General features: G+C 52.9%; 1 long non-coding RNA gene across 4 annotated transcripts; it reads right to left on the reverse strand.

Moving 5' to 3' along the window:
- Positions 1-281: 281 nt before the first annotated feature.
- LOC109779765 (uncharacterized) lies at positions 282-2,999 on the reverse strand. Of its 4 annotated transcripts, XR_012189268.1 has the most exons (4): positions 2,147-2,999; positions 1,907-2,078; positions 1,198-1,296; positions 282-666 (listed from the first exon to the last, which is right to left on the reverse strand). It is a non-coding gene; the product is annotated as an uncharacterized lncRNA (long non-coding RNA). The 4 variants fall into 4 exon arrangements; XR_012189267.1 differs by lacking the exon at positions 282-666 and having other exon boundaries at positions 1,069-1,296; positions 2,147-2,982; XR_012189269.1 differs by lacking the exons at positions 282-666; positions 1,198-1,296 and adding an exon at positions 1,507-1,729 and having other exon boundaries at positions 2,147-2,982.
- Positions 3,000-8,865: the final 5,866 nt, after the last annotated feature.

An 8,865-nucleotide genomic window follows, 5' to 3' on the forward strand; every position in this document is an offset into this window, starting at 1 on the left:
AACTGGTGAGATTGAGTACAAGAAGGCGATGTGGGACTATCTATAACCAGAATCTTCTCCTTTTTGCACAAACACCAGCAGGTCATAAGGTCCGGAGTTCGATCTTAACCGGTGCAATTATTTTTACAAGATTTGTGGGCCAAGATGCAGAGGAGAGGACTGACGGATGGGCTGAAGCCCAAGTGGCAACGCGTCAGCATGCAAGACAGGGCGATGCCCATGTAGATGAGAGGAGGCAAAGGCCTAAAACAAGATGGACGAAAATTTTGCTACACGGATGGACGAAAATTACGGAAAATTTAGTACCACCTTAAATATGTTTTAAATTTAAACTGAAAGCGTAAAATTACAGAAAGAAGCGTATTGTGACGGTGAACCCGACAAAGTTAATCCGTGCTTTATTATTAAAAATAAAAAATAAATAAATAATAGCCCATATGCCCGTGCAACGGGAGAGAAAAAGTTTAGCATGCACTCAATTTTTCTAAGAATTGTATGTGCAAGCACAACCCCCATGTTTCGCTACGAAGAAAGTGCTAGATGCCCTGTCCACCAAAACAACGAACCCAAAACACCCGACTGCACGGCACGGCAACATCGAAACGTTGCCACCCAATGTCAGGGAGGCGTTGCAACGGGAGAAAGAATATCCTTGAACCCACGCATCTACACAGATAAATATCAAGCCAAAAAATTGTTAATTGACCGCCAAATTCTGGCATGCAAACAGAAGACAATCATAATCTCCATTTATCAAAGAACAAAAAATTGTATGAAACTAAAACTATAAATTTGGTCTTGTACTATGAATAATTCATAATACAACAACAATAACTTATCAGGTCAAGGCTACAAATTATTTCTATTGAAGTGCAGAACCCATGGGTGATCGACCTTACAAATATGATAATTCTGGTAAAAAATTTGCTTGTCATTTCCATATGCGACAAAATGATCCTTGATAGAACACGTGGACATAGTTCAAAAATGAACCGGGGATCAGACAAGCTTGTGGATTGACCCTTTTAACATTTAGTATGAACTTTGCTAAAAAAAACATTTAGTAGGAACATGAGTAAATAAATTATAATCATATAAAATGTGATCTCTTCTGTGGATCACACCTGCAAAATAATGATACAATGTACTTGGATCTAGGAAAAAACTTCTACATAAAATTTTAGAGAAGACTAATACCAAGCTAGGCCTGTCTAGCCATCCTGCCGAGCTCCATCTCAGCTGCAATTTCTGGACCAACTCACTTCTTTGCGATCAACAGTGAGCGCAGGCAAGTCACTATGACAACACATGAATGAGCATATGCATCGAACAAATTGATCAAACAGATGGAGCATAGTTCCATGAATAAACATGCATATTCATTAGATATATTATCTAATTTCAAAGCCTCAACTCTCTGCACATACATGTCTGACAACTGAAGCATCCAAATAATTCAAACCAATAGTTATGCATCACTATGTACATTGCAGATGAAGACCCTCATAAAGTGTTGCTGATTCAGAAAAGAACCATGCAAAGACGATGCTACTATTTTCATGTATATACACAGTACAAAATAGAGGTAGATTCATCAGTGAACATGTGCGTCCTTGATTGCACTGTCATCAAAATAAGCTGCTCATTGCCCATGTTTGTCCCCCAATTAGCTACAAACAGACTATAAGAGCAACTAACAATGCAGATTTGGTTGAGTTAAAAGCATGGCCTGCAAAAGGAATCGGATGCCAAGATTTCACTATTCTTCAGTGCACTGAAGAGAAATGGAAAATGCCAAAAATTTACACCGACAAGTTCAGAGCAAAACATCACTCTTTCCAATAACAGGCATTATATACATGATAATCCATCAGTGCATCATGTATTTTTTTTCAATTGGCGTTACCTCAGTTGCTTCTCTCTGGTTGCTGCACCTCTTCGAACGCAAATCAGCAACGGCCTGTAGTCATGGTATTTCATTCAGGTCTGGAGCATTTAGATCATTGTCGTGTCTTGGTAACCATCATGATGTACAGCCCCGGAGATGTCAGCCAACAACACCAGCGTCCATTGGAAATCTGGAACTATGTATCAGCACCTTGTTGACGTGCATGCCTGTAAGACAAATAACTCATGGGCTTCTTACCTGCTATTCCTGATCCTTCTTCCTTGGACTTCAGTTTGGAATATTGAGGGTCTAACCAATCAGAAGCATTTTAATTCATCTCATCAATCGGCTTATGTTCTAGCTCAGAGCGCCCAACCTTTTCATGTCACTGATCAGTGGACGGTAGATATATAAATCAAAGGCTGGTGTAACCTGCACGCACTTGGGCTCGAGTTATGTGAGGAAGTGGACGACGTCGAGCGCCGAGCGCCAACGTGCGCGAGAAATTAACTAACAACTAAAACTTTGACGAAACTGAATTTTCTGAATCTGATGAAACTTAATCTGACAAAAACTGATGAAACTGAAATTGACGAATCTGACGGAACTTTAGGACAGCATAGGTGGCACCGTAGTGGCCTTGTGCGAAGGCTGCTGCAGCCTCAGAGGCAGCTGCACGGGGAAGGGGGGCAGCCGAGTTGGTCATCATCCCTTGTCGTGGATCATTGAAGCCGTGGGTCGCAGGTGGCGGAAGAGCAGATCCGGGGCTGGGAGGAGTAGCCACGGGTCGCCGGATATAGGGTGCGTCAATCCTGTATGGGCAGCCAGCATGCGGCGGATGAGATCGAGCGGCTAGGGGATTTGATGACGGGGCGACGCCGGCCACCTCCTGCAGCCGCCCGGCAGCGGAGAAACGGGTAGGCGCAGCGGCAGGGTAGGCCATGGCAGCGCGCGATGACGGTAGGCGGTCCGGCGGTGCGGCGAGGGAGGGGCGACGGCGTGCGGCGACGGGAGGCGGAGCGCCGGCGGGACGGGATAAGAGGTGGCGGCGCGCTGGAGTCGAGATGGGATTGGGATTTGGGAGGCAGGGTCGTGAAGGGTTGGGTCAGGTAGCTCTTTCTCTTTTCAATATTTTTCCTAATGTCTTTTTTCACATCTTTAGCGAAACGTTTTTTCCACCTATGGATGGCAGTGGTGGGTGATTATTTGCAACTTAATTAATGGAAAGTGACGGTGAACCCACGGAGTCAATCCGTGCTTTATTATTAGGGAGAGACCTTTTATGGTCATGCACACTTGAAGAGTGGTCTATTTGTGGTGAATCTCGATAGTAGTGATACACATATTCATAATGTTGAAGCCAAAAGATGCAGAGTTGATAATAATAGTGCAACTTATTTGTGGCGCTGCCGTTTGGGTCATATTGGTGTAAAGCGCATGAAGAAACTCCATACTGATGGACTTTTGGAATCACTTGATTATGAATCACTTGGTACTTGCGAACCATGCCACATGGGCAAGATGACTAAAACGCCGTTTTCCGGAACAATGGAGCGAGCAACAGATTTGTTGAAAATCATACATACTGATGTATGTGGTCCAATGAATATTGAGGCTCGCGGCGGGTATCGTTATTTTCTCACCTTCACAGATGATTTGATCAGATATGGGTATATCTACTTGTCGGTGAGAACGACACCTATGGTATCACAAGAATCCCTACTACGGTCGGCGGGCGCGGGGTTGTGAGGAGAGCAGGTCCAGGAGCCAGCACAAGGATCGTTTACCCAGGTTCGGGCTGCGAGGATGCGTGAAAACCTAGTCCTGCTTTGGTGGATGTATTGAGTATTCTTGGACTTCTGAACTATCTACGGTGACTGCGTAGTTCCAAAAAGCCGAATCCCTCTCCAGTATGCCTTGGGCCTCCTTTTATAGTCGAAAGGGGTTGCCACAGTGGCACACAGGTGGTGCAAAGTTATACAGTGCCGCGAGCTTATTGCCCATGTTACAGGACAAGACGCATTTAATGTGTAGCCTAGGTGTCCCTTAGCTTTATTCGGGAAGGGAACGGGGCCCGTCCCGTCCGTCGCCGCCTCGCCTTGCTTCGACACGCGCCCCGGCCAGCGATGTGTCCGGCGCCATGTAGGCAGGCAGGCAGCTGAGGTGGCGCGGTGGTAGGGTCTTCACGAAGATTTGCATGCCACCACGCAGGTGCTTACTGAGTTGGCTCAGAAGCCGCCCGTCGCCACGTAGGTGCCTGCCCAGCTGGTTGGGCTGGCAGCTGCATGTGAACGGCGGTGGAGTCTTGGTCGACGTGGGCCTGGCTGTGGCCGCGCTAACGCACTCGGCAAGGGTCTTGCCGTGGCGTTGCAGTCGTCCCCGGCAAGGCTTTGCCGGGGGTCTTGTGGATCTCCTCGGCAAGGATCCCGCCGAGGGTCGCCGTCTTCTGGTCCTCATCTGATCTCATATATCTATGGTCTTGACAAAGATCTGCATGCCATCGCGGAGGTGCCTCCCGGCTCAAGGGTGGCTCGCTCTGCGGGTGTTGGGCAGGTTGCCCCGAAAAGGCTCTTGCCGGGGCCGCGGGGGCCGCCCCAGCAAGGATCTTGCCGGGGGAGACCACCTCGCCCCTTTGCTCCCTGTATTTCTGACCTTGGCGTTGTCTCAGCTGTCTTGTGCTTCGCCTTCTCTCCGGCTTCCCTCCTTTGCCCTGCTATGTGCGGCCGCGGCGTGCGGCTCTGACTGCCCGTGCACAAGTAAAGGGGTCAAAAGGAGAGCCCCTACTTTTGTACACCGACAGGAGCCCCGGGGCCTGGGCCACACATAAGTGCGACACGTTGTTGGGCTAGGCCCAGAACGGTGCGCGGGCAGGTGGGGCGGATTTTACCGTAGTAACTGTTTCGTTTGCTGCGCTTCCCCACGACCCGCGTTGAACGCGCGACGTGGAGGGGAGTGCGTGACGTGGGGGTCATGCGCGATGCGGTTTCCGCATGCATGTGTCACATCATGGTAAAGAGGTGGCTCGCGCCTTCCCCATAAAAAGAGGGAGGCGTGGAGGCGCGGCTCATTTACTGGATGGACTCGGGTCGCAGTCTTCAAGGCGCCCACGCCCCCTGATCACGGGGCGGGGAACGGTCGCCTCACCCGTCCTTTTGACCCTGCTCGCTCGCCACGCATCCTTCATACAAGTGGCAGGCGGTGGAGACGGGAAACCGGGTCGTCGCTGATTGGGGCAGCGGGTCGGTCCTGATTCCCTGCACCTCTGACGGCTGGATCGGCTGAGTGGGGCGGCCGAGCCTCGACCCCGCCCCTTTATAAGGAGGAGGAGGGAGGGCGTCATCCCACATTCCTTCAGTATCCATCCCCCTTCACCTTTGCTCCTTTCTTCACCTGCTATGGCGAGAGGAGGTGTTGGGCCTTCGACAGCGGCGGCGAGAGTCGCTGCTCGTCAGCGCGTCCCTCCTTCCCACGAGCCCGCGGTGGTGGAGCCAACCACGAGAGGAAGGGGGAGGGGCGTGGCCGAGGTCGCCGCGGCGGTCGGCGGAGAGGGGGCCGAGGTGGCGCGGCAGCCGTGCCTCCGCCAGTGGTGCCTCCCGCGGTGGAGGGCCACGTCGGGGACCGGCCCCGCAAGTTCTTCATCAGGCTGCGCCGGCCACCGCGTCATCGTCTCCATCTCCCCACCCCCATCGCTCAGGAGATGGAGCTCGATCCGCCCCAGACCCTTAGATTGCACATGAGGGGCTGCGGGACCGGCGGCACGCAGGTCGACGTCGACTTTCCCGCTCCTCATGTTATGTATCTCCGTCGCGGGTGGAAGACGTTTGCTCGCATCCATAGCCTGACGGTGGGGCTCGTCCTCTACTTCAAGTTAATGGAGGGCGGCCTGCTCTCCGTCAAGGTCTTCGGAGACCTTGGAACTCGCCTGAAGTGCTGCGTGGAGAGCTCCTCAAGCGGGAGTGACGGGGAGGACAGCGATAGCGACGACGAGGGAGTCGAGCGGCAGGATGCCGACTCCGACTGACCTCGCCGCCCCTTCCTCGGCCACGCGTCCTGCCAGGGGCCTTCCTCGCCAAGCTCTCCATCGGGGCGCTCCCCGTCGTCTCCTTGGGCGGCTGGCGTAGGAGGGCCGGAGAAGGCGAAGAAGGCGGGTGGCGGCCGTCAAGTCGGAGTACGCGGGCACCGACGCCTTCATCGCGTATTGCCGGCCCGCTGCCTCGTCTTCCAGCTCCTTTCCTGGCACCAAGATGTTCTCTTGGTGCCTTCTCCTCCTCGCACCTCGCCAAGGCGCCCTTTTGCCCTCCTGCTGCCTTGTTCCACCTTCTGTGGAGAGGGACCAGAAAGGGATTACGGGCACCTTATCTCTTTTTAGTTTGTAAGCCTGCGGGCACTTGTTCGATTTAAAGCTTGTAATCCCCTTGCTCATGATTTTCATTCCGTACGAACTGTACCTGTATGGGACGTTTCTAATGAAAAAGGGTGTTTGTCGGGTTCTTTGTGCATGAGCGAGGCCCATGCCAAGGACGAATTCTTGTTATTTCTAAGATAAACATTGTCGCCCGGCAACAGGCCTTGCCGTTCCCCCACTTCAGCCGACCATTCTCACGCTCTTGGCGGAGGCAGGGAGATGTAGGGTTAGGCTCCTCGTTTGTTTCCCTTGCCACCGCGACTACGACCAAGTTCCGACCCAGGGGATAGCTCTTGGGTACAGGAAAAGGGGAGCACGGTGGTTTAAGAATATAAACGAGGTTTCATGTGTCCCAGTTCCATATGGAAATGCATAACAGGGGATGAAAGACTTATCTGAATCCGCAGCCCCCGGCAACCTTGGCTTGCCGTGGTTGGATCCTTGTGTCTTGAGCCCCCGGCAATCCTGGCTTGCCGGGGCCGGAACGCTGGTCCGTCCTCTTTCTCCCAAGCGGCTCAGGAGAAGTGTCCACGTGCCCTGCGAACCAAAGAGGACAAAAAGACGCACACTCGACCTCTAGGCTAGGGGTTAGTCGCCGCTAAGCACTATCAACCCTAAACGAGGGAGAGACTCAACCTAGCATGCATGCTATAACTTAGGGCGCCAGCGCTTCATTTATTTATGCTCAGGGTCTGCGCCTGGCTTTGTACAGAGGGTTACATGCCTTGCCGGCAAAGCTTGTACAAAAGGTGGCTTGACGGGAGGCCCGGCAAGCCGCGCCTTATGGGTAAAACTTGCGAAGATGGTCGATGTTCCAGGAGTTGCTCGCTGGAACAACATCTTCGGTCTCCAGGCGGACTGCGCCGGGCCTGGTGACTCGTATTACCCGATAAGGGCCTTCCCACTTCGGCATCAACTTGTTGGTATTCTTGGCCGACTGAACGCGCCGATGAACAAGGTCGCCTTCCTCAAAGCTTCGGGCATGAACCTTGCGGCTATGGTAGCGGCGCAAAGCTTGCTGGTAGCGCGTTGCTCTCACAGCCGCCTGAAGACGATCTTCCTGAAGGAGCGTTGCGTCATCTTGCTGCACTTGCTCTTGCTCAAGCTCCTCATAAGCGAGCACTCGAGGTGACCCGTATGTGAGTTCCGTGGGGAGAACTGCTTCTGCCCCATATACCAGGGCAAAGGGTGTCTGGCCGGTGGCTCGATTTGGCATCGTCCTGATCGACCAAAGAACCGCCGGCAACTCATCAATCCAGCGCCTTCCGCTCTTGTGCAGCTTGTCAAAAGTCTTTGTCCTCAGGCCTCACAACACTTCAGCATTTGCCCTCTCCGCTTGGTCGTTGCTCCGTGGGTGTGCCAAAGAGGCAAAACAGACCTTGCTGCCGAGGTCTTGGATGTATTGCATGAAGGCGTGGCTTGTGAACTGCGTGCCGTTGTCGGTGATAACTCTGTTTGGCACACCAAAATGGCAGACTAGTCCCTTGAAGAACTTGACGGCTGACTGTGCTGTCACCTTCCTCACTGCTTCCACCTCCGGCCACTTTGTGAACTTGTCAATTGCAACGTACAAGTACTCAAAGCCCCCGACAGCACGGGGGAAGGGGCCCAGTATGTCGAGCCCTCCAGACCGAAAATGGCCAGGAGGGAGGGATTGTTTGAAGGGCTTGAGCTGGTTGATGTAGCTTCTTTGAATGGAACTAACACGCTTCACACTTGGTTACTAGTGTCGTTGCATCCTGGAGGGCAGTGGGCCAGAAGAAACCCTGCCGGAACGCCTTGCCGGCAAGGGCTCTCGACCCTATGTGGGAGCCACATATGCCTTCGTGTATCTCCGCCAATAGCTCCAGTCCTTCCTCCTGGGGAATGCAATTCAATTTCACACCGTTGGGTCTCTTCCTGTACAGGACGTCATCGACGAACTGATACATAGCAGACCGACGGGCTACTTTCTCCACTTCTTCCTGCTCCTCAGGAAGCTCCCCTGTTTGGAGGAATCGAACGGTATGCTGTGCCCATGCCGGAGCCTGGGGCTCGACGGCGAGGACACTAGGCATCTCTTCTGCCATGGGAGCGGCCGTCTCTACGACCAGGGCTTGATGGCCCGCCGGAGTCGATCGCTCCTCGGCAGGCTCAGGGCCCACGGCAACACCTTTGCCGGTGGCCCCTGGGGGCTCGGCGGGAATGTACTTGCTGGGGCCTGATTTCCTCCGCTTGTTCTGCTCCGTTGATGGTTCGACGGATGGTTGAGTCAACCGAAGCAAAAAGGTACCTGGTTCAACAGGTAGCTTGAATGCAGCACGCTTTGACAGGTAGTCAGCAATGTCGTTCTCTGCTCGGGGAACGTGCTCCGCTTGTATACCGTCAAAGCGCTCCTCCAGCTTTCTCACCTCATCTACATAGGCCTCCATCAACGGGCTCTGATAATCCTTGTTGACCTATCTGACGACAAGCTGTGAATCACCCTGGACGACGAGCTTTTTAACTCAGAGGTCTGCCGCGATCCTGAGACCGGCAAGCAACCCCTCGTATTTGGCAGTGTTGTTGGTGGACATCTCCCTGGGAAAGTGCA

Source organism: Aegilops tauschii, chromosome 7 (genome assembly GCF_002575655.3).
Source record: "Aegilops tauschii subsp. strangulata cultivar AL8/78 chromosome 7, Aet v6.0, whole genome shotgun sequence".
NCBI lineage: Eukaryota > Viridiplantae > Streptophyta > Magnoliopsida > Poales > Poaceae > Aegilops > Aegilops tauschii.